This window comes from Rattus rattus, chromosome 3, assembly GCF_011064425.1.
Source record: "Rattus rattus isolate New Zealand chromosome 3, Rrattus_CSIRO_v1, whole genome shotgun sequence".
NCBI classification, from domain to species: Eukaryota; Metazoa; Chordata; class Mammalia; order Rodentia; family Muridae; genus Rattus; species Rattus rattus.
Window position 1 is genome coordinate 5,276,175 of NC_046156.1, and position 27,139 is coordinate 5,303,313.

Consider the following 27,139-nt stretch of genomic DNA (forward strand, 5'->3'; position numbering starts at 1 on the left):
AGCAAACAAACCCTGTCGGGATATGCTTGGGGCCATCAACTAAAATGAGTCCCAGTTTCCAAACTCAGACAAAAATGAAACCATTCCAGCAATGGAATAGATATTGGGTAGGTATGCCAAAGTCCAGTGTAGACCACTGGATATTCCAATTTATTTATACTTGTATTAAGGTGAGAGCCAACATGCCGTCCTTCCCCAGGTTCATCATAAAGGTGCCACAGTTGAAATAGTCTCGAGGAACAACATATCCTGTGCTGATGGCAGGGAACTGGAAGCTTCAGCCATCAAATGGGGATGTGATTCTATCATTGACTTCCACTCTGAGGTCTCAGAGACCTCAGAAGCATGGACTATAATGAAATTTAGCTGCTCTGACCTGTGGAGGTCAGCCATGATGAGAGTGGGTACAGCATTCTCCACCGAGAGGTTCCTGCAGAGATGACCTCACATATGACCTTCCAGGCCATACTTCCATGGCCAGTGGTCATGATGTAGAGGTTTCGTACCTTCCCCATGTAAGTGAAGCTCATCATCTCCATCTCCATGAAGACTTGCAGATCCAGTTCAGGGATCTCAATGCGGTTCTTTAGGCTCGCCTCCATTTCATATTCAAATATGGCTCTGAAAACTGGAGAGCGGCCTGCTAAAATAGCCTTGTGGCTTTTGTGGCCACCAACCAACAGGCAGCAGAATTCTCCCACAGATCTCCCAGCTCATCTGCCAGTCATGGATCAGGGAGCTTCCCCCCCTCTGCCAACTCACAGCTCTGTCTGCGTGCTGGTAGGCCTGCTCTAACCCAGGCCCAGGTCCAATTTTAGATGGGCTACTCCAAACTCTACTCCATCTATGAGTTTCTGGAGGGTATGGTGGAGCTAATCCTGGAGATCTGATGTCCTTACTGAATAGAGCCCGATAGGCAGCCTCTAGCATAGAGCAGCTGCAGGAGCAGCTTGAGTACAAATGCTTCAGACATTAAGAGATCGAGATCTGAGCAGCAACTCACAGTATCTATGAGTTCTATCTCTTCCTTTCCATTTTCTGTCTATCTTGGAGACAAAGAGAGCACAGGGCAGTGGTGCTGTCTTCAGGCTACAATAGCAAGATACCTGAGAAGCCAGAAAAGGATGATAAGTCTCATAAATAACATTAAAATAAAAATAATCTAAAGTTAGGATGTGATTTTTATCATATTAAAATAGTAATAAATACTACTTAATAAATTTTGGAGGGATAATAATTTGTTAATTTCCTTCAAAATTCTAGTTATCATTTATATCCTAAATGGAACCACAATGCCTGCAGATGTCCCACTAAAGAAAGACAAAAGATGTCTTGTTTCTCACTGTGTCTTATATTACTGCTACATTATTATACTTACATAGTTGTTAATTGGAAAAGATACATAAAAAGTGGTCAGAGCTCAACTCTATTTTCTATTATAAAATCTTGACCAAGCTGTTCACATTTATAACTCTTAAGTATTTTGTCCCAGAATATTTTGGCCTTAGCTTGGGTAGTATTGTTGTTAGTTGACTATGGACACCAAATAGTCTCTGTGGTCATTGACTTGATTAATCTGTTTGGCCAGCATTAGTCAATTATGTGTCTGCATTCTACCAGTATTAACCTCAATCTCTGAAATGTTAATTCTGTGAAAACAGCTACATATTGTCTCAATATTTTTACTGTATGCTGACAACATTTTCTGTAGCAAAGAAGCTCAGACACGAAGAACTCACATTCTAAGAGAGCAGATTAGAAGTCACCAAGTGTCTCCTGTCCTGGCCATGAACTATCTAAAGAATTCTTCTAATCTTCTCTGAATGGTATGCTAACAACATAGGAGAAGCTCAGGAAGATACCAGAAATACAGATGTTGTAGTGCAATTTTAATATCCAGCTTCTCCTTTGAGTTTGAGAATAAGGCATAAAAATGGGATAGAAAGCAATGTTGTAATGAGACTTCTACAGTTCTAAGATGGTTCTCTGGGGTAGTGGCTACACTAAGGTGTTTAAACCTTCTAAGGATGAGGTTCTGTGTGTCAGCAAAGTTTGATAATAGTCACAACCTCACAACACTGCTTTGCATGTAAGAATGCACAGGAATGGTATGATGTGTTATAGGTGGAGACTCTCAGAACTCTCTGTTACTTACAAAGATAGTAAGTGTGTAGAACTTACACACTGTGAGACTGTAGAGAATTGGTTGTTTGATACATATGACAGCTTCACGAGCCAAAATGTTACTATTATTTAGGCATTGTAGATATTTTTATTTACTTAAGTGTGTGCATAAATATGGACTTCATGGAACCACTCAGAAAGTTAGTAGATATGAGGAATTTGTTAGACAGCATGATATAGAAATAGAACCTGTGGTAGGAGACTTTGGGCTTGGACAAAGCTCGCATCGACCCAGTATTGGAGCTCTGCAGCTGGGGCTCTTCTGGGTATCTCTTGTGGGGAGGACTAGTTCTGTACTCATATGAACCAGGATTTATTTATATGTAGGCTCCCTGAGGAGGAAGCCTGCTTTTGAGCATGGCAGCTGGCTCCAGCCAAGGGCAGTGTCCTGAGATGACTTAGAGTTGAGCATTTTCATATGGCAGCTGTGAGTACAAATGCTTTCAGACCTTAAGAGGTCTGAGCACCAACTCACAACATCTATGCCACTTTTCTCTTTTCCACTGGCTGTCTATTTTGGAGCATCTTCAGAAACATTACTGTTAGGGAAAGTATTGGCTGAGGACCCCTGAGTCCAAGTTCTCAGCACAAAGGAGGTTTTTTTGCCCTAGAGGGACAGGGGGCTGGGGATAAGAGACAAAGACTGGAGAGAGGGTATGAGGGAAAAGGGGAAAGGAACTAGGGAGAGGGAAGAGAGGTATTAGTCCCAGAGGGGAGCAAAGGAATGCCTCTGGAGAGAGGGGAGACAGATGTGGCACATAGGAGGTTCATTAAGGAACCATGTTAGGATGAAGTGTTTAGCTTTAATTAGTCATGTTAATTAGGCAAGCCAAAGGAGGCTCTTGATGACTGGACTTTAATACTTTGATGGCTGGACCTGGATAGTTGCCTCAAAAGGAGGAAGTGGCTAAATAAGGCAGTAGACCTTGGTGGCTAGCTTTAGGAATATAATCTAGTAGTTTTTATCAAGGCAGGGAAATAGAGAAGGGCAAGGCCTGCCAGAGCCATGCTGGTCATGCTCAAGCTGGCCAGAGTCTCTTAATTATTCTGTGTTGCTTTCAGAGGCCTTCAGTAACTGTTTCTCAGAATCCACAGAAGGAACATTTTAGATACATACTTTGTGCCCAGAACATGTGGGATTTTGATGCAGTGGCTTTACTTGGAAAATAAATCATTGTATATAGAGTCCTAGGTGTTGATAGGTGATCTATTTTGAAATAAAATGAACTTTACAAAGTAAAAAATTTCCAAAGGGCCTGATTCCTGGTTTGTGTCTGTTTATACCTCTTGGGAACTTTGTTTCTAGAAATTTAGGGATTTGAAAGTGGGGAGAAGGATGGGTATACTATCAAGATGCATTGTATACAGGTATAGAATTTCCAAAGAACAAATAAAAATATTTTAAAATAAAGCTTAAAATGTGCAAATATAAGAAAAGGAAAGTTAGGTGTTAGAAATTAATTTAGGGAAATAAATGTTTATGAACAAACTAAAGAAGCAGCTACAAGGCTACCAGTGTATCAAAAATGTGTATAGATTCAAGGCAGTATATGAGAGATGAATCAGCCACACTCTGTGCAGAAAGGACAAAGATTATGGAGGCTTAATTCAAAGAAGAACTTTAGCACCAATTAAGAGGGTGTGCTGGTCAGGTCAGCATGAAACCAGGTCTGGATTTGTTTGTCATGTATGAATAACACTGAGATAATGGATCTCTAGGATGGTGGCTGATAGAAGTATCTTCTCATATCCCAAGGACGAGTTCAGAAGTGAACGACTGGGCATCTTCCAGAACTGCAAAGTACATGTGATCTCTTGAATACCGTCACCATTGTGATTTAGCTGCATCGTCCTAACTTTGGTACTTTATGAGTTTAGAATACATTCCTCGACTGAGTGGTCGCAGGCAGTGAATGAGGTCCTACCATATACGTGTGCATCCTGTAGGCAAATGGTATGGAAAGTTTCTATTGCTAATTAACTGTGTCAAATTAACTACTGTGGGTAAACTAGAACAGGAATAAAGGCAAAAGGGGTGTGTGTGTGTGTGTGTGTGTGTGTGTGTGTGTGTGTGTTTGTGTGAGCAGGAGTCTCTGTCTTTCTATATGGGGGACAGTATATATGTATCTGTCTGTCTCGTGTGTGTTGGGGGGATTCTGTGTGTGTATGCTGTAAGACATGAGCAGACAAGAAGGCTGAATGTTTATTAAAATAAGACAATTTCCTGTTTTGGGAGTGATTTTAGCATATTTGATCCTGAAGTCAATACAATTACATGATATATGTGACTTTCCCTGATATATCCAGTATGAGATGGAGGAGAGCCTGATTTCTAGAACACAGAAACACTGGAGTGTGTTCATGCACATGTATGCTCATAGATCCTCAATTAGTCCTCCCTCTCCCCCTTCACTCCCTTCCATGCTCACCCATCTTCTTTCTTTTCAGTTCTTCCTCTTCTACTTTCAGGATGGTCTTGTTTGCTTGTTTGACCCGTTGAGTTCAGTGAGTATTGATCACAGGAACATGGGCCAGGGGTTATTTACCATGGGCCACATACCATTGATTACATCACTAAAAAACACTGCCAACAAATTTTCAGGGAGGGGAAGGCCATTGTAGGTCCTTCCTCCTATCAAATGCTAAATGTATATAAATCCTCAGGGTAGGGTGAACCCATCATCAATTAATATTGCTCATCCATGTTCAATAAAAGAGAGGTTAGTTTCCTTATTCAGTGGGTTATTTATATGTACAGATTTTATGATCTCTCTGCATTGTATACATGGCAAGCACACACGCAATGTTAGTTAAAAGTAAATACAGCTTACTTTAGAGGAAGAAGGCCTAAGACTGTGTAGCTAACTACTGTGCCAACTAATTGTACTTCAGATCTAATATAAACATGTGTTGTGTATCATCTCGTTGAAACTTTTTCATTCTATATCTCGCTTGGATTGTTTTTAGTCCTTAGCCAATTCACTCAAGGTAGCCGTCCCCTACAGAAACAAATGTATCTCAGATTGTTTCCTTTACGTAGTGAGCCAACTAGACATTGACTCTCCCACTGAAGCAATGCTGCAGATTCCATTCTCATTGGTATGTGCTTACTCTACATTGCAAGAGTCTTCTGGTTTAATATTTGGAATTAATTTTTGCAAGAGCATAGACAAGCTAAGTGTTCAGCCTGTAATTTTCCTAAATCTGATAGGATGGGATAATAAGCAGTTGAAATATTCTAGAGCTACCTTTTAAGCTCCAGTGACCACAAGGATCAGCTCAAGTCTAGTTTCTCTTTTAATATGCCAAATGTATTGCTTTTTATTGGCATTTTCAGATCCAGGCTTATGACCCTAGTATTTGTGTGTATTGCTATTGTTCTTCTTTGTATGTGTGTGATTATGATAAGAAAACTGGTCCAAGCCCTCTGGCTGTTTCTGTCTGTAGTCAGCAAGGATGCAGCTCCCTTGGCTGGGTCTCTGCCCTGTCAATCTTTCCCTGGCTTCCTGATTTCCTAGCAGATGCTCTTTTTAATCTCCTCCCGTGTTAATTTTAAATATTTATTCATCGAATGTTTCCAGTCTCCTGCAAACCAGGAGTTGATTTTTGTTCCACATCCATAGTGCTCATTAAATTGTTGCCTCACGGCTCTCTCCTTCAAAGGATGGTTAGCCTAAAGAGGGCAACCAGAGCAGAAGCCTAACACCTTCTGAATGCATGGTGACTTTTGACTGAAGGAATGAGTTATAATAGAACATGACTGCACAGTTGTTACGCTCATGGCTATAAATGAAAGGAAAGAATCAGCAGAGAATGAATTCCTACTTCATCACTGGTTTGTGGAGAGTTTCATAGAATTATCATTTTGCAGGCAATATGGTTTGCCTAGCTGGTCTCTTTGAAGACATTATGGCTTGGCATTCAGTTAAAGCACCAAAGGCCAGTGTTTCCTTTTCTTTCCTTACCCATGTGTGGACTAATGTTTCTTTCCTTCTCTCTCTTTGCTGTGGTTTGCTGTAGTCTTCTGTTAATTCTGGTCTTACTTCTGTTCCATTCCACCCTTCTCCCTGCCTGTACAAAGCTTTTGCTGTCAGCTCACTGACTTAGCTTCCTACAGCCAATCCTACTTCGTCTTGATTTTACTGGAAGTTTTTTGCTTGTGTGCTTATCCTCAGAAAATGTGATGCCCAACTTGGGCATGTTGGGAAATGCTCACAACTCAAGATTTAGTTTCAAACTAAAACTCAGACAGATGGATCTTATTATATACATATTCACACCTTGTTTTACTTAAAGGCATTAGCCTGTGTTCTGCTGAAATGGCACCTTAGTCTAAGTGACCTAAATTCACTAATTGAGTTCTTTACAAAACTATAAAACTCAAGCCTGCTGCATTATGGGATAGGTGTGGAGAACTGAGAAATATAGCACCATGTTCTCAGCCGGACACTGGTAGTTACCTTGTGTTTTTTGAAATGTCCAAAGGATAAATCACATATGACTCTTGGCAGATGGGTAGAGTGGGCAGAGAACATGTGTCTGAGAGCATCTATGCTCCCCACTTCCTGTTCCCTTCTCTCTGGCTCTGAAGGGCCTCTGTATCCCATTTGCTCCACAAGACTGACTGTGAAGCTCTCAGATATAAACAGAAGCATTTTATGACTATTAAAAATGATACTCCTAAAATTGACTTTTTATACTTTATCTAAGGTATAGACTTGTTGTATATTCCAGAATAGCATCAAACTTATACCGACTTTCCTGCTTCAGCTTCCTGAGTTCTAGGACTAGAGCTGTGCCACTTGGCTTAAATGTATTTGCCAAATTATATATATATATATATATATACATATATATATGTATAATCTTTTATTAACTGGTATGCATGACTCCATGAGCTTATTATGACATACAATTTGACAATTATTTCAAGAATGGATTAAATAATAATCAAATTGGAATAATTAGCACATCTATCACCTTAAAATTTTATCAATTCTTTTATATTGAAAATTTTCAAAATGCAAGAGCAGTATTTTAAAATGTTTTCACTCTATCATGCCTCAGAGGGTCTGCTCATCTTACTGTCAACTTATCTTCCTCCATTTGCCAAACCCCTCCTCCTACTTCCATCTCATCTCCACAGTCTCTGGTAAGCACCATTGTGTTCTAGTTCCTCCTGAGATCAGGATATAAAAGTACTGGGGTGACATGACGTACTGTTACGTAAGACTCTCCTGGTTGCATAATATTCCATCCTGCCATCTTGTACCTTATTCACTTATCTGCTAATGGACATCATATGTCATATCTGTATGTCAGTGGTGATGAGGTGACCACAGAGGACAGAGTCTCTGCCATGGATGGTTCGATCTCCTTCATACATATGAGGAGTGAGATTGACAGTTCTATTTTTAGATCTTTTTGAGAAATTTTCATATACTTTCCATAATGAGCATAGTAATATGCATTTCCTTGATAAACTATATATAAAAGATTTAGTTTCTATAGTCTTGTGTGTGTGTGTGTGTGTGTGTGTGTGTGAGTTTGATTTTTTATTTTTTGTCATTCTACCTAAGGAGTAGCCTTGTCCATCTTGGTATGGGTCTGCATTTCTCAATGGTTACTGTTGATGGGAAGATTTTTGTGCCTGTGGTAACCATCTGTAAGTATGAATTCTTTTCTTTTTCAGTTGTGCTGGCCATCTGTAAGTCCTTCTGTGATGTATCTCTCAATTTGCAAACCATCTGTAAGTCTTCTGGAGTTTCCTCAATTCCTCAGTTCACTGAACCACTGGATGATTTAGTTTTTTTAAATCAGATTATCTTAATTCCTCATAAACTGATATTAACTCCCTGTCAGAGGTGTGGCTGACATTTTTTCTTTCTTTGTCTGATTTGTAATTTAGGTCTTATTCATTTGCTTCCTTTGCAATGGAGGAGTGTTTAGTACAATAATTTCAAATCATTTTGAATCTTGTAACTGGTAAGAGATAGGAGTCTAATTGCATTCTTCTACATAATGATACCAGAACTTCTGAGCATTTCCTATTGAGAGACTATGTTTTCTTCAGTGTTTATCCTTGCCCTTGACACAATGTCCTTGCCTAGGGATGAAGCTGAGGCTAGTGTCAGAGAGCCTGTCAAGCATGGAATGTTTCCAGGTTGAAGGCTTATATTTTTTCAGAATCTAGTTTACTAAGGGTACTTAAAGGCTTTAACATCCCATTTAGCTCCCATCCACCAGAAATAGTGGAAAGGAAAGGTTAGAAATAGTTTTTGGGGGGAGATTCCATTCTTCGTTGTCAGTATATCATCAGTTCAGTTTACATGAACCAGCAGCAGTAGTTCAATCTACTCGCAAACACTGTTCACAAATCAGCAATGGCAATTCGATCCAGAAGAAACTACAAGGCTCTGCCAATCTGACCAAGTCCTTGGAAGTAGCAAGAAGTCACATGAAGTCCACCAGAATTTCTTTTCTTCATTTCTTTTTATTAGAGAAGAAGGCAAGGTGAACGAATGCCACAGCATCATCAGTGGAAACCAACATCAGCAAAGCCAATGAAGACCAGCGAAGAGTGGCAAACTGAACCAATGCCACCACATAGCAGTATGCACTGTCTGTTGGGTTATATTTATGCTTCCTAAACATCACATGTTCTCTCAACCATCCTCTCTAGCAAAACATCACATGCCTCTTTTCCAGGCAGCTTCCAGAAAAACATCATGTGTCTGTTGTCAGCAAAGCATCCTCCCATATTTTTGCTGTAACAAAAAATATCCTTTTATAAGATAGCTTCCTGAAAAATCACATAAGACATCTGAGTCTCCAAATAAACCATAAATTTTCATTATCAGGTTTGGTCTTTAATATTACATATACACATATATACAGTCACCATACCACATACACACATATGTGTACACACACTCATGCACATATAAACACACTTATACATACACACAACACAGCTGCATATAGAAATTCACACATACTACATACATACATCCACTCATACACATGTATACAAACATGTGCACATACAAACACACTTATACAAACACATACACACATATAAATACCAACATACTTATACGCACACAGACACACATACATACACACATGAAAACACAGAGACAACACACATTAGTGTAATGTGTAATTTTAATTCTAGACTCTTTATTCTGTCCTGTTTTGTTCAGTGTCTGTTTTCTTCACAATGGTTTGTTAGTTGTATTTGAAGTCAGATTACACAATATTTCCATTTTCTATTTCATCTATTTCTAGAATTTCTTTTTAGAGTTAAATGTTTATATTGTCTAAATGTGCTATGAGGATTATTTGGCTTCTATGTCCTGTACCATTACTGGACTTTCTTTAATAACATTTGAGGACACTGTTAGTACTCAAAAGCACCAGTTACAGAAGAAGTGAGAGAGATTGTAGATTTTGATAAGAAAAATTCAATAATAAATGTGAAAATGGAAGCAAAATGTACTATTTTATTTTTCCCTTGAAATAGAATTAAATGATTATGACGACCTGTCATAATCAGAAAGTATTTTTAGCAAGTCTTTTGGTAATTATATGATAAAACATAATATATACAGTAAAAGTAAAAATGAAACACAGAGAATCAATGTGTAGCAGAGAGAAAAATCACCGAGCCATAAGGAAAAGGCAGGAGATGACAGGAATGAACAACCTTCAGGAAATGAAGACCGGCGGGAAATAAGGGACACTATGCCAGTGCTTAGTCCCCATCAAATAGAATTACTTTAATATGAACAGTATAACTTTTCCAAACAAGTGGCATGAGGTGAAGGAAAGGTAGAAATGAAGACTCATTGTTCTGCAGTGTAAGGAGATATGCCTTATCAGAGCGACAATGAATGCAAAAGGACACGCGTGCCACTGGAAATTAAACGAGAGCAGGAATAAATGCTTTCCACCAAATAAAATAGACTTTAGATCAGAACTATGAATAAAATGAAACACAGCCATCACATGATGGTGAAAGAGTCCAGACAGCAAGACTATGTCAGAGTAAATACATACGAACCCACTGGAGGCACAGAGATACATATAAAGCACACAGGAGAAGACGGAAAGAGACATGACCTCTACAGCAGCACCAATAGAGAGGCCACACCCCGTTTTCATCACTGGACTAGCCACTGAGACAGAAATGCCAGAAAGGAAGAAAAAAACTTCCTAAAATAGCATCCGCACATGTCTATAAGCTAGTTCTACGCTAACTACAATGACGTTTGCAAAAAAATGCTTCTTCCAAAAATATGTTCTGCCTTCAGCTTGACAATTTTTCTCTCAGTGTTAAAACAAATTATGGTGCTCATAAAATATTAAGAAAATTCAGAGATACTCTGAATTAATGGAGTACCCCTTCTTGGCCTGAAGTGTTCCTTTATTTTTTCCTCACAAATAAATATATTTGTTCTCTGCTAGCATGAAAGGATTTAGCATCTGAGTACATTGCTTTAACCCAACTCTGCCTTGTCCTTCAATGATTCAGCCATGCATCATTAATTTTAATAAGTAATGGATAAGAAAACATCACACCTTGGGGCTGGAGAGATGGCTCAGAGGTTAAGAGCGCTGGCTGTTCTTCCAGAGGTCCTGAGTTCAATTCCCAACAACAACAAGGTGGCTCACAGCCATCTGTAATGAGATCTAGAGCTCTCTTCTGGCCTGAAGGCATGTATGCGGGGAGAACACTGTGTACATAATGAATACATAAATCTTTTTAACAAAAAAGAAAAAGAGAAAACTTCACACCTCACAAAAACTATACAGCCCATTCATTCCAAGGAGATGCTGGTGTTGCTGTGACTGGTCACTAGTGAGGATGAGGTAGACTATTAGCAGTTAGGCCTGCTATCTGGAGGAGAAGGACATGTGGAGGCCCTGGAACATACACATTACATTCCCTGAGGTCTTTGTCTCATGCTGCAGTAGCTTTGATTGTAAATCAATTTCATTTCTAGCATCACAAGAAGGCCCCTGTTGCTAAAATTCATCAAGGCTGCCCTGTGGCCTTTCCATAATATTATACAGAGTCATTGTCAAACCAGCCAAGCATCTCTGCTAAAAGTAGAGATCCACTCATGGAAGACTCAATTAGAAAAACCAGAGGTTTCTTTATTATCCTTGCTTATTACTTATTTTTAATTCCTTTACATTAAGTTTAAATCCCACATTGAACTTAAAATTGTACGTAGAAAAGGATAACATTTATAGCTTGCATAATGCATGGTTAGGTTTTAAGATATTTCTTTCCTCAAACATTCATTTTGGAATTTGGTAGCTTGATCTTGTACTGGTTTCATCCATTGTAGTCACAGTCATATAGGTTCATAATTCAACAGTGCCTTAATGTTGGGCAAATACTGTTTTATAGCAGATACCTAGTCTTTCAGGATCAGTTAATATTTCTGTCCCAGTTTCAATGATAACTGAGCCAAGAATTGGATGTCTGATATAGATGTTCCACTTGGAGCTGAGATTTCCAGAATCTTTCCAGGTTTTCCACATTATGGGCAGTTGTGGATGTGTGTACTAAAACCAAGAATTGCATGAAGAAGCTTATCTGGTGAGGGTTAGAGACAAACTTAACTATGTATGTAAAGACAAGAACTCATGGAATACATCATTACTGTGGACACTTGGCAGAATAATAGCACTAAATTCTCTCCTCAGTTCTATGATCTAGCCAACCAGGGACTTTCTTGTCTAGTTAACATTAGTTTTCTTTTTGTTTGTTTGTTTTTTTTTGTTTTTCCTTGTTGAGAGAGATTTAAATCGTATCAGAAAGTGGCTGGTTAGTTCCATAATGTTACTATTGCATCAGTGGACAGATTTCTACCAGTCCAGGGGTTATTATTGCTACCGGGTTCATAACAGAGTAAGACTGTTACTGACTTTCCTTCCCTGCTAGTGTGCATAGGACATTCTGGCATTATGGATTTTTTTCTAGTATGGAAGAAACTACCAGCTTAATTTCTTCTGGTCTTATGTCTCAGCACTTGCGACGTGTATATCAGGTTCTAGAGAGTAAACAAAAGCAACAACAGCAGCCTATAATATTTTAATGCATCTATGGGATGTTATTTACCAACAATCCATATTACTTTTATCTTAAATCTTATGATGCCTAGGAGAGGAATTGTTACCCCATTATAATGTGATTCTAGTTACACCCCTTTATATATATGACTATGTATTTATTTTAGGAAGATTCTATAGCAGTGAGTTCTATACACATTTCAAATGTCTTTAGATGTCATTCCCTGTGTTCTTTCTCTGTTTGACTTTCATCTCCTACCCTATACCACTTACATTCTATCCCAATTATCATGAATCCACCTGCATGGCCCCTAATAGTTTCCTACCTTACATTGTACACTAATTTAAAAACACACATATCTGAAGACTCAAAGCCAGAGTTCACATATGAGGCAGAGAATGTGGCATTGGTACTTCTGGGTGTAGCCTCATACCTGAAGCCAGTTGCTAGTGGTCTAGTATAATTTTTCTGTCACATATTTACTTAACAATGTTCCTTATCATTATAATGTGATTGATGTATAAAGTTTGGGTAATTTTTTTGTTTAAATTAGCATCATTTCCACGTCTATAATTTTTTCTCTTATAATAATGTTAAAACATCATCAATTTTTAAAAAAAATATAAATTCAGTAAGTTTTGAACATCAATTCATGTACAATAATCTTTAATGTTTGGAGTTACATAGTTAATATTACTATTACATATATAATATCTAGTTATTTTAGGATGAAGCAAGGATATTACTGATAATAGGGGCAACAACACTGGATTCTGTATCGTTCCTCAAAAGTCTGCTTAATTTCTCTTGTAGATGGAAATTAAGTCATCTGAAGTCAAACTATGAAGTTCATTTCGACTGGGGAATGTGGAACTGGGCAACACAGTGGACAGCTTCTCCTCTAGCATCTGTGCATCAGCCAATGCTTTTCACAGAGCTGGAACCACCTACTTCACTATAACTTTCCTTCTTCTGCAGGAATGGAACTCTGGGTTGAGGAAAGCAACCCAGTTGTGAAGAGTTTTAAATATCCTCCATCTCTTTCTTTTGGGTAAGAGTGTTTATAAGAATATCCGTTTAGCAGAAAAAAGAGACATGCTTTTGTCAACACATTTATGACTCCTTTGTTTTTAAGTTGTCTTTCTAAGTTTGTGAGTTTTCATCTTCTTTCTGGAGTGATGAAACCTCTGATCTTCAGCCACTGAAGCTATAGGTTTCTGCTGCCTCTCTTACAGGGCCATAATGTCCACAGACTAAATGTGTCATCCATGTAGCTGCAATTACCCATGAAAAAGCACTTATCAGATCATTGCTTGTAGTTGTTTTTATAAGTTATAAAACTTTCCAGTGTTTATAAAATGGATACTTTTAACAGTTTCACATTCTTTTACACTAGTTGTATGAATCTCATGATGACATTATCATTCAGTGTGCTATTCTGCTAAATTTTTTTTGTAAATCTTTGCACATAATTACATGTAATATTTAGAAAACTACACTTACTGCATTTCAAAACCAATTCTATTTCTCTAAAATGCTCTGCATCTTTAAAGCCTCATTAAATTATAGCTTCTTCCAGAAATTCTAACTGTAACTTGAGATCTTCTTTGGAATTGCAAATAAGCTATTCTTCTGTTCAGTCTTAGCAGATTCCTTCAGTATTCTTCTCACAACATATGCAAACATTTCCTTCTTTAACCATTAAAGGATCTGTACCATTTCTAATGGAGAGATGATGGCTTTGCTCATCCATGTTCTATTATAGAGGAAGTGATACATGCAGCCTGGCACTGAGCACAGCAGGCCTGTCTTACCTACAAAGCTTCAGACAACATCTTTTCTTTAAAACTAATAACTGGGTAAGCTTTTCTAAGCTGTGATACTTCTTGTGATATTTTCTTTGGTGTTTAACCTTACTTTTCTTTATCATTAATTTGTAGATTCTTGTAAGACACTTATTTTTCATGTATACCCACCGAGAAAGAATGTCTCACAGAATTTCTAGCAAGATCCTCGTAACGACAAGAAAATTGTTTGGGCTTGTGTTTGAAATGCACTCTGTAGTTTAACTTAAGTCCGTTTTTGAGTTGGGTTCTGTAGAGGAGAAGCAAATGTCACTAGTGTCAAATTAAGCCTTTTAGTTGAAGTTCTGATAGAAATACTGTCAGCATTTTAATGTGAATCTAATCAGAACATCTGTTATTTCTCCTTCCCCTCCTTTATGTACACAGAAATAGCATTTGTAAAGTATTCGGAGCTGAGTTTTCCCCTTCATAATGAAAAGGAAACAACTCTCACTGACCTGCTCATGGTTATGCCTCTCAAAAATATTTGATTCTGTTTATAGAGATGATGCTCATTTTTGGCTTATCTGGGTATTTACTGTCTTCACTACGGTTCAGGTGTTCTCTGCTACCTCTAGTCGCATCATAATCTAAATATGTGATATGTTCTGTACAAACACTGTGTGGTGGTCTAAATAAAAATGTCCTCCAGAGGCTCACATAACTGAATCCTTAGTCATCGGGGAGTAACACTGCTTGAGAAGGATTAGGAGATGAGGCCTCATTGGAGGTATTGTACCACTTGTGTGGGCTTTTAGGTTTCAAAAGCACATGGTAGGTCCAGGCTTGATTTCTCTGCCTGTTCATCAGAATGCAGCTCTCAACTACTTCTCCAGGACTTTGCCTGCTATGTCTGCCTCCGTGTTCTTCACCATGGTGATAATGGAAGAATCCTGTAAAACTGTAATCAAGCCCTAATTAAATTTTTCTCTTGAATGAGTTGCCTTGACCATGATATCTTCTTACAGCAAGAGAATAGTAAATAAGAGAGAAATTGTTACTAGGGGTAGGATATTTATATGATAGGCTTGATTATGATAATTTTTGGAGAAGTATGGAAGACTAAGACTTTAGAGAAGTATATCGATTGGATGTTTCTAGCAGGACTTAATGACATATCCTAGTAGGAGCCCAGATGAGAAAGGAGAGAGCAGTGGGGCAGCTTAAGACATTTCAGATCAGAAGAACACAGCTTAAGTCACTACAGAGGGGTGGATATAAGTGGCCTACAGATCGTTCTTGTGATATTTTGGCAAAGATTGTGGCTGCGTTTTACTCTTGTCCTAAAAATCTTTCTGAGGCTGAATTGAAGAAATTTGGAGTAATGACCTTGACAGAGGATTTTTCAAGATAGCCTAATATTGGTTGTTTTTTGTGGTTATTAGTGGTCACTCTTATGCAGATGTTATATGAAAACAAGAATATGGGACAAATGGAAAATGAACAGTTTGAAGAGAAAAGATGCATTGGGAAGTATAATGGAGCTGAGTCTAGGGCTCAAGGAGATAAAACATTTAAAGAACAGCCTGATGCTAAGTGGAAAAAAGGGAGTCATGGACTCAGGGAAAGACCCCACCAAGCTAAACTTCAAAGTTGTGAAAAAGAATCAAGGGAAACATTAAGCAAAGAAAGAAGCAAAGGAAGGAAGAAAGAAAAGAAAAAAATCCCTACAAAGACAAAACAACAACAACAACAAAAACAAACCCTGATGGAAATGAAACAAAAATGTTACTAAAATAAGAGGGTGAAGCAGGAGAGAGATCTTACAACCTCTTCTTGTATCTTTGACTCTAAATTCAGAACTGTGTGGACAAACTCCTAAGTTCCACTGAGGAGTCCTTTGACATTAGGAATGGAGATAACAAATTTGGATTTTCTTTTTCTTTTTGTCCATTATTTCCTCATGATGTTCCCTTTCTCTTAGGAATGGTAATGTATATTCTGTGCCATTGTGTGTTAGAAGTATATAATCTGCCTTTTGATTTTAATTTTGAAGGGTTTTAGAGTTTGCCGTGATTCTCATAAAGTTGTCCTTGAAATTTGTTTTTAAAAAGGCTTTTTCATTAATTAATTAATTAACTAATTAATTTACTTTACAACCCAGTCACAGCTCCCCTCCCAGTACCATTCCCTTCTACCGTTGCTCCCTCTCTTGAGAAGGGGAACGCCCCCCCTTGGGTTCCAGCCCATTCTGGGACATCAAAATTTGTCTTTCTAAACAGTATTAAAACTGTGAAAGACTATAAAGACTTTAGAAGTTGAGGACTTAACCTGACTCTGTTACTTGACTGTGGATCCTGCTTTCCCTAACTGGACTGCCTTGTATGGCCTCAGTGAGGGAAGATATGCCTAGTCCTGCAGTGACTTGAGGTACTTGGGTGTGTGGCTACCCAGGGGGAGACCTTCCTTTTCTCAATGGTAAAGAGGCAGGTGGATAAGAGGAGGGGCTATTTGGGGGTTAGGAGGAGGGGCGTTGCTGTGATTTGGGTTTAAAGTGAATAAACAAATTAATTAATGGACAGAAAAAAGTTGAATTGAATGCACTTTTGCTTTATGATATGGTTACAAGCATATGGGGGCAAGAGTGTAGAATACAGTGGTTTCAATAAAGTTGGTGCCCATCGGTTCATATATTTAAATGAGTAATTATCAAAGCGTGGCGTTACTTGAAAATAATTAGGAGTTGTGGCCTGGGTAGATTTGAGGTTTTAGAAGTCCATGCCAAGTCCACTCTTGCTCTTTGTGTCTGTGAATTAGGATTTAGCTCTTGGCTACTTCTCCAGCACCATGCCTGCCTTGCTTGTCACCGTGTCTTCTATCATAATAGTAACGAACTCAGCTTCTGAAAAGGCAAGCAAACCTCAAATTGAATGTTTTCTCCCATAAGAGTCTTCTTGGTAATGTCATCTTTTCACAGCAAGGGAACAGTTACTAAGATACACTGGGTCACGCATTCATTGCCCTGTTGGAGCAGATAGAGGGATCCTTCCAGTTAACTCACAACACTTGTGCTCAGTTTGTACTTTATTAGCCTGTGTTTCCTGAAGCCGTAAACACAGTTCAAGCTTTTGGACATATCAAGAGCCTTTTCAAACACTACTACTTTGTTTTGGATGTGTGGGCATGGGAGGACGGAGAATTGACAATATGATCCCCACTCCTGCTGACATTCTTTTGAATGTGTACAATAGTCTATATGAAGCTTCTCTCCCATGTAGTTATTATTTAATTTTAAATTTACTTTATGTTTTCTTATATGTCCTACTGACAGATGCAGGGTCCTCTTGGATAGTTTTTGGCATATTCTCCAAATGTTAAAAGAATCATAATAGGTATATAATGTTCGTTTTGCTCCCATGAGAAAATAGTATGTATTTGTTTTTGATTTAGCACAAAAATTCACACCTCTAAGAATACCATTCTTTCCTTGATTTTTAGTAGTTTCGTCCTTCTATGACATCTCCTGGCAGGAATAAGAGGCAGTTGACCTCAACACTCACCAATGAACCATTTTAGCTAGCAAAACCTACCTTACACTGACTTCCATAAAAACAGTAAATCTGAAAGATAAATATTATTGATATTTTTGTACCAGACATGATCAAAACAGCTGAAAATCACACAGCCTCGTAGTATTAGTACAGCCAGAACATTAGACTCTGAAGGTCATGGGTCTTTCTTCTAAAATAACACTTACAGGAAGAAGTTTAAACAAATAATAGTGTATTGCCACAGACCCTGCAATAATACTTTATTTCATGCTGTGTCAGATGACTATCGTTGTGATATATAAAACAACACAACATAGCTGTCATAGCATCACTAAACAATGTTTATAGAGTCACCATGAAATTGCCCTTCATAATTTCAACAATAATGTCAAGAGTTAACTCTTAAAGTATTATATTGTGCAGGGGGTGCTTCTAGTGCATCCAAAGCCCATCTATTTCATATAAAATAGATAATACATACATCTAAATATTCTCTAGAGCCATTGCTCTCCCTGGATTGAACTGTCATCTGCTCTAATAGCATGAAATTCTTATTTCACTTCAGTGTCAGAAACAAAATCATACTTAGTTTGTTCTGACATGCTATGATTTTTTTTTCGACATTATCCTAGAATGTTCAAAAGTTGATGCTAGTACCAACTTTTGCTTTTCAAGACAAGTTCAGTGCAGTAGGCCAATCATTATTGACATGTTACAAAAAGCGGGAATGTAGATGTTGGAGTCATAATACAAACTTTGTTCCTGCATATAACTCAGAAACCCACCAGGCAACTTGATAATTGCAAAAAATGTTAAATTTCCACGATCAATTTTACAGTATGTATCTATAAATGTGTTTTTAGTTGGAAGTGCATTTTTCTGTCTGTGAATCACATTTTAAATACTGTAAGCCTGCATCAGATATCTGAAAAGATTAACTTTACATGTGTACAGGTGTACAGATACAGGGACATACATAACATATTATTGAGCCTTGTTTAGTTAGAGTTGATCTGATTACTTTGTGGAGATTTTGCTGAGCATTACTTTTCATTGCACAAAATAATGAGCCTCATTCTTCTCTGCCCCGATTCTGTCACAAACAGCCAATGTCCTTGTCCTCCAACCAGCCTGGCCTCTCTCTCAATAGTCCTGCTCATTGCAATAAACACACCCCACTGTGTTTATGTTCATATCTCACTTTATAAACATCCAGAACCCATTCATGACAGGGAGCACATCAGGCAGGTTTAGTGATCCAGCCTTAGATCTCTGAAGGATAATCTCCATTTCCGTCCTGGAGTATTTTCCTTTATAGAAAAATGATCTCCCAGTAAAATATAAAAATGTTACAATGAAACTTTACCTCAGGAAGAATAATCCATGGCTAGTGTAGATAAATGAGGAGATTAATAGTCAGACATCAGCCTTTTAAAACTGTAAATAATCTCCCTTTCTTATTTATTCAAAATCCACAAAATAATCATTTAAATATTTAAGCATTTTACTAGGATTTTATGACACTTGGAGTACATTGATTTTCATGATAAAAGTATTAATGATTCACAGTATTCCATTCTGTTTCATCCAATTAGCACATGTGACACATTGAAGACATGGATGCATACATGCACACACAGACACAGACACACAGACACATACAGACAAAGAGACACACATAGAGACTTATAGACACATAGAAACAATTGCAAACTCTCTCTCTCTCTCTCTCTCTCTCTCACACACACACACACACACACACACACACACACACACTTTAGCAATACCGTGGCTTATTCCACATCCAACGAACTCTTGTTTATTAACAAAGAGACATTTGCATATGTCTACAATCCATGCCCAGAGCTATTGTATCCACAATGACCATGAAATGGAGTCAGCCTAGATGTTCATTAACTAAGGAATGAGTAAAGAGAAATGTATTTCATGTATATAATGAGGAATTTTATAAAGCTGTGAAAAAAATGAAAATAGCAGGATTATAAATGAAACTGGAAAATACTACATTTTAGATAGCCCAGGAGAGATAAATACTTCTTATTCTCTATCCTGTGTGGATTCTAGCTTTGAAAATTGAGATTTGATTCTAAGTTTGAGTGAATGTCTGCAGCAGTGGGAGGCCACGGTGGGGAAAGACAATGAAGGAGGTAAAGTTGATTTAGTATATACTGTTTGTAGTTATAGTATATACTGTTATAGTATATAGTATATACTGTTTGTAGCTACAGACTCTGCTCGTCACCACAGCGATCTGCCTGCGAGATATACTGGTAATGACACACATGTTATGGGAGAAACCAACCACTTTCTAAAGTTAGATTTAAGGCCCACTCCATGAGATGGAACCCATACCTGACAGGAACCTGCGACTGGATAGGCCAAGGGCCTTGGGGAAAACCTCCTCCTCCTATTCTGCTAAAGGATTAGCAACCCCCTAAGACATACTGTTATACCTAAGTTCAATGCCCAGCTTAGCACGTATCAGAGAAACTTCTTCCTACATTAAATTGTAGTATTACAGAGCATCACACTGAGAAATTACAAACAGAGACTTTGACACACTTGGCCCGTAACGAAATGACTTCATCAGAACCTTACTTTCGGGGCTCAGGGAACTATTTCAAGTGGGTGCGGACATATTTTAAGAGCCAGACATTGTGGATGGTCCAAAGAAACAGTGTCTTTTTTTCACAAAGTACTAATGCCCACATGAACTCACATAGATTGTAACAGCACACATAAGACTTGCACAGGTTCAAACATGTAGGGTCCCAGCACTGAAAAGAGGGAATAGAGAAACACAAAGTCACACTCAAACTAAGAGACTATTTCTAACTGATAGCTGCTAGAAAAGGGAAAATAAGAGTTTGCTCCACATATCAACCACATTCTAGAACAGGTTTCATTGCAAAGAATAGTTTGACAACACAAAATGAAAACCATGTTTGTGTTGTGTACTTTTTTTTATCTTTGTCTTAATTAACTTTCCTTTTTCTTTCTTTCTACTTTTCTTTATTGTTAGTTTGCTTTAAACGTCATTGTTTTTTCTGAGAGAGAGAGAGAGAGAGAGAGAGAGAGAGAGAGAGAGAGAGAGAACATGAAATTAGATATGTAGAGAGATTGGAAGGAACTGGAAGCTGTTGGGGGATGAGAAAGAATATTATAAAAGTATATACTATGAAAACATTTCAATGAAATGGAAATTACAATAAGAAAATAGAGGGTCAAATACTCATTACAAAAATGTTTAAGGGGCACGGGATAGGTAGGAGGCAAAAGAATAACCCAAAGGTGAAATGTATTAAAGAGAAATCATATGAAAACATATGAATTTGTTAGCTAACACACACACACACACACACACACACACTCACACACACATGCACACACACACAAGCACATAGAACTGAGAACTAAGAACTACAAGAGAGGATGACCAAAAGCAAAATCAATAAAAGAAAAAAAAAAAGCAATTAGATGATCTTTCCTACATAGCAAGAAAAGTAAACTTAGTTGTACATGCATATAAGTTAACAAACACAGTCTTTACCCTCAAAATTAAGCTGTTGAAATTTGCACAAGACAACATTTGGCTTATGTAAAGTTCACAGTATGGAGATTGCATGCATTTGTGTGTATGTGTGTATATGTGAATGTATGGATGTGAGTGTATATGTATATGTGTGAAATGCTAAATTTTTAAGGAACTACTGGAGTTTAGTGGACATGAACTACCCAGTTTTAACCTGGGGAAGACTAATCTGGATACATTTAGATATGAGCAATGGAGAAGAATTAAGTAGAATCAGAGTCACTGCCATTCCGGGGCTGGTTCGTGAGGAGGCACACGTCAGGTCGATGAGATTATGGAGAAGGAACTCGTGGTTGAGGCCTTTGGTGCAGCTGAGTTATCCATGGGTAAGTGGAGAGCCAGACTGGATCTCTGTTGCTGCAGTCTCAATGGCTGGGGTTTGCTGGTGATGTCAAGAGAGACCCCGGGTGTAGTCAATATATCTGTCATCACAGCAGACTTCTCTAAAGCTGTTTGTGTGGCCTGGAAATATTGCCACCCCACACACTGAGCTGTTGAGGAGACAGAAGCAGTATTCATCTGACATTCAATTTTAAATATACCTGCCCTTTAGGGAACGTGTTTCTCGGGGTTGGGGATTTCGCTCAGTGGTAGAGCGCTTGCCTAGAAAGCGCAAGGCCCTGGGTTCGGTCCCCAGCTCTGGAAAAAAAAAAAAAAAAAAAAAAGGAAATGTGTTTCTCAGGTGAAAACGATGATAATCTAGATTTTAAAATATGAGGGCCACACAAATCCAAATATTCAAATCTTAAACCATGATTACTGTATTTTATTGCCAAGGTTCATCTTTTTTTAACCTAATTCTGGTCACTGATAAATTAGAATAGGTGAAGAAAAATCTCAATATTATACCTGAATAAGGAAAATGGCAACATTGAATTTTTAACAAAAGCATATTCATGACATTGTTTGGATTTAATAAAAAACAGAACAGTTTATCACAAAAGCTAAAAATTAGGATAATTCCATAGTACAGGTGTTGATTTAAACAGAAATGACAACTGGAATGTGGGATGGAGGTGAGCACCCCAGAGCTCCAGGACTGACACACAGAAAGCTCAGATAAAATTTGCTTATTTTACTTTTTCAAGTAAACAAATGGCAATTTGGTTTTAATCACTGCCATTATCTACTGCTTACACAGTATATTTTTGTCTTGTGGTGTGTTCTTCTGCTCTTGACCCCAAGTAGAAACCCTACAACTACTGTCAGGGCTTCATGAAGCATACCACACACACTATCTGAGTATGGACTGCATTTGTTCCCTTGTGTCTTTACATTCTAAGATTTTTATTTCAAGTAGTCATGTATGTTGCTGAAGTGTTTACAGCAGTCCTTGTCATGACATGATATAAAGTGATCCCTTTACAAAGAAAAAAAAATCCAGCTCTCAGGAAAAAAAGAAAAAAAAAAAAAACCCAACTTTACTGAAATTGCAGCGCTCCATTGCTTCCAGCGTCTTTCATTCGCTTTCAAAAGAAAGCAATTGCTTCACGTTTGTAATAAGTTTAAGGCCAGGCCACTCTCATAGAGGCAAGGGGAGGAGGGAATGGATAGGGGAACTCCAGAGGGGAGATCAGAAATCGGGAAAGGGGATAACATTTGAAATGTAAGTAAAGAAAATATCCACTAAAAAAAGAAAGAAAAAAAAAAAAAAAAAAAAAAAGACCAGGCACTCAGAAGGCTCACTAGTTAAGAGTTCTTGCTACTCTAAGAGGACCTGACTTCAGTTCCTGGCATGCATGTCCTTCCCTTGTGTGGATCATTCTAGTCACAACACCCTGCAGGGATCTTATCTACATACTAAACAAAAGATTAAGTGGGAGAACTTCTCAGCAAGTGACTCAAATGTTCATAAATTTCCAATACAATTGAGAAGTCTACTTTCCCAAGGCTCTACAACAGGGGCCTTCAAAGAAGTTTTCTCACCCACCCCAGCTATTGTAGTTGTGTGACTTAATTCAGTTCATGTCATGTCACTCCTGAGTGCTCCTTTGGTCACTTGGTGCTTTCCTATGTGCACACACAAAATGTCGAGAACATTCACTGGGAAAGACCCAGGAAACAAGACAGCCTGAGAAAATCTTCCTTCATGTAAAATGGAGTTAAACTTGTCAGCAGCATGTCAGGCAATGTATATAATGGTCCTTCTGGCCAGAGACAACAAAGACAAAGCCTTGTTGACCGGATTACTAAGCCCCTTGTAGGAAATGTTTACAGATTTTTCACTAGCAATATTTCTCTTGTGTTAAATAAATAAGGCTATTCATTTAATTCGATATCAACCTTTTGCAAAAACCTTCTAGAACAATTTTACATAATAGGTGGATATTGAGGCAGGTTGAATAGAATCATGTATTACAAGCATAATTACAAGAATATTGTTCATTTAAAAGTCATCAGCTTTCTTTCAACATCTGTACCATGATATAGAGAATAAAGCTACTTGGAAAGGTCTTTGGAGCTTAATTAACAGAGAAACCATTTGGTAGTTCAGTTAGCTAAAAAAAAATAGTTCAAGGTCTCAATAGATTTACAAAAAGTTAAGTGTGTAAAACTTCCCTGTGCAGCCCTCAAGAGTTGGGGAGACCAAGATACCACCAGAAACCTGAGAATCTGTTTTGTGGAATTGAATTGCTCTGATTTCAAGTCATATTGCATTAACTTTACTGGAGTCCAATCAAATTGAATTGCCATGGACATGTGCTCCTAAATTCTATTTCCTCCATCTACAGCCAAGATATGTCTTGTCCGTGACTGAAGGCACTTAGCAGCACCAAAATCAGACTGGTAATAGAGGAGGACGATGGCCTTTCTTTGTCCTACCCTCCTCATCTCTTGGGTAAAATCTTCCTGACCTGTTTCCTCCTGTGAAAGAATAATTAAAAATATTTTATTCTCTGCAGATGTCTCAGTGTTTGAGGAAGAACCATGAACTTGCTGTGTGTGCCTCACAGGAAGGTGCTTGGTGTATGATGGAGTGCTGCCAATCACCACTGAGCTATCAGGGAGGCAAATTAGACACGTTTTCTATGTCTAAATGGGGATAAGGCTGCAGCTGCCAAAACTGTACTCACTCATGACCTAAATATCTAGGAAAGAGAGAGACACTGCCATTAAAAGCTTTGTCATCTCCTCTCTGTGATTCAGTAGTGAAAGTTCAGCCCACAGTTGCCAGCTACTGTCCGTTTAATCATTATAAGTGTGTGCCCTGTGTCTGGGCAGCCTAAATGGGAATGGCATACCCACTGCAATTGCGATGTTCTCTCACCAATAACTCAACTGAGACGAAGAGGTAAAGATGCTGGCAGGAGCTCTCCAGCAGAGTGTCAATCATAAATTAGGTCCCACATGCAGCACAGGGCACAGGACCATCTTTATATGCCTTACAAGCCCAACAATGAAGGAATCTTTACTTTAAGTGGTTGTTTCTCCTCAGAGGCATTTCATGACAGCAAAGGAGAAAGTCCGTATTGAAGGTGCAGCTGACCTTGTCCTGGGTTCCTGCATTAGGGTTGGCTGAGAGACAGAGAGACCAACCTCATCGTTTCACTGTTGACACTTTTGTCTGCACAGGGCTAAGGCAAGTTCATTGTTTTTCTTCATCTTTACCTCAAAATAGGACTATCTTATAAAATATAATTTTCAGCTCAATGGGAAAATGCCTAGTGACCCAGTGATACTGGATGCATGTTGTTTAAACCTAGAAAGAGAATTCTGTCTTTGGTGGCAACAAGCAGTCGATTTCCTTCCTAAGTCATCGAGTTGACAATGTTCATGCCTAAATGTCATTTTTATTTATTTAATTATCTCATTTAATTAAGCTGATTAATATCACACGATTCCAAAAAGACTTCCTGTCCTGGGCCAAAGCCCATCAGTTATGTGTCAGTCACGTCATTGTTGGTAAGTCCCCATTTGTTGATGTTATTTCACGTCCAGCGAAAACTGATGTCTATGCTTATGGGTTTAGAAGATAATTATAAAAGAACAATGTAGCACATTTGCTTTAATACTGAGTCTGTATGAAATACAATGCATCTATTTTACCAAACTACCAAGAGAATTTTTTTCCTTGAAGAAAATAAAGGTCCAGGCAACCAGATAACCAGGGCACAGTGTTAAACCTGCTTTGGTCCACAGAATCACTGTGGGAAAAGGAGAAAGAACCAAATTGATCACAGGGTCAGGTCCATGATTAGCGTGATATATTTTTCAGACACATCCTTGTAATTTTTGTAATATTAACTTTTCCTACTTTTTCTTTCTGAACTTTTAAAAAATTGTGTGTGTGTGTGTGTACCATGCATATACGTGTATATATATACATATATATATATTTAATATGTGCATTTGTGTGGGAGTGTGCTTGGTATACACATGCACATGTGTGGAAACCAGAGATAGAGGTCACATGTCTTCTTTTGTGGCTTTCCACTTGGTTATTTTGTCATAATGGTCTCTTAATAGAACTTGAGATCCATTCTTTCAGATGGATTAACATTTCCACAAATCCCTGGAATCTATCTGTCTCTCTGCCATACAGAGGGGTTTCTCCCATGCCTTACTGTTAGCTCTGTTGGAATAAATGCTCTAGAGCATTGGGCATCAAAACCCCCCATTGGTAGTCAGTACCAAATGATATAGACATGCACATATGCACTGACTTGTCATGCTTACAGGCAAATATGATTGCATATCTAATAAGCATATCACGTCACTCAGAAAAGCCACTGTTAATGTGATAAGTTTTGTATTATCCTCATTACTATAAAAAAAACTCCTTTGAGCTGAATGCTGGCAAGCACAATAAACTGAATATAGAGTAAGCTTAAACAACTACCCAGATTCTGTTCATGGGGGGTGGGGAGAGGGTGAAAACGGTTATATTATGAGGAGAGCAGTTGCCTGAGACATAACTCTTAACCAGTAAACAGAATCCTGCACCTAAATTACCATCAAATGCAGAATACTGTGTGTATTAAGGGCTATCTGCCCTGCTGCCAGTAGTGCCTACACGGACTAAACTCTGCTAAGTATCAAGTACAGGTAGGTACATAAAAATGTTTTGGAGAGGAAGTCCTGGCTCCATGCATCAAGGTAAAATGACTTGAAAGCAACTTTGCTGAGTTCCGAGAGAACTCAGATGACAGAGAGGTCACATGTCCTGCAGGGGCTGCATTGGGAATACTGGTCTCATCACAGCACCAAAGGCTGAAAGCATCCCACAGGAGAGGGATATCCAAGCAAACCACATGGAGGAAGCCTAGTCAGGACCTGGCTATCGCCGAACATGCTCTCTTTTATCATCTGCTTCCTCGACTCAAGTGCCACTTGGAGGGAGGGAGGACATAATGTCAAATGGATAAAGCAGGGGACAAGCCTTAAGGAGATTGATTTCTTTCCAAATGACCTCAAACTTAAAAAAAAATGTCTGAGTGTTTAAGAAGTTGTTCTTCAACAAAGGAAGTAACTGTAACAAAGTGAATTTTTTTTTTTTTGTTCTGAAAAACTGATTTCAAAGGATTTTTGCTTTTTTTTTTCTAATCTTCTCTTGGAATTTCTGAACCACATATACTCAAAGAAAATTGCTACAGCTTGATAGTACTTCTAACTAGAGATACGCAAGTCACCATATGTTGTTAAAGATGACTGAAGGTACATGCAGCCAATAGCATAATTATTTACCTCTATCTACTCATGAAGCAAGTACTGACCGGTGTCCACCACAGTCCTGCTCTGTGTCAGTCATGGCATTTCATACTTCCATAGCCCTACTATGTGTTGACCATAGCACTTCATTTTTTTTTGTTGTCTTTAGAGTTGACTCTTGCCCATTAGGCATGATACATGCTTACAATCTATGCACTCCCAAGGCAGAAGGGAGTCTTTTAGAGTTTAGTCAGCTTAGTCAACTAAGTGA

At 38.3% G+C, this 27,139-nt stretch overlaps 1 pseudogene; it reads right to left on the bottom strand.

The window, feature by feature from the left end:
* Positions 1-204: 204 nt before the first annotated feature.
* The window catches only part of LOC116895208, a 33,699-nt pseudogene continuing 6,764 nt past the window's right edge, over positions 205-27,139 (bottom strand).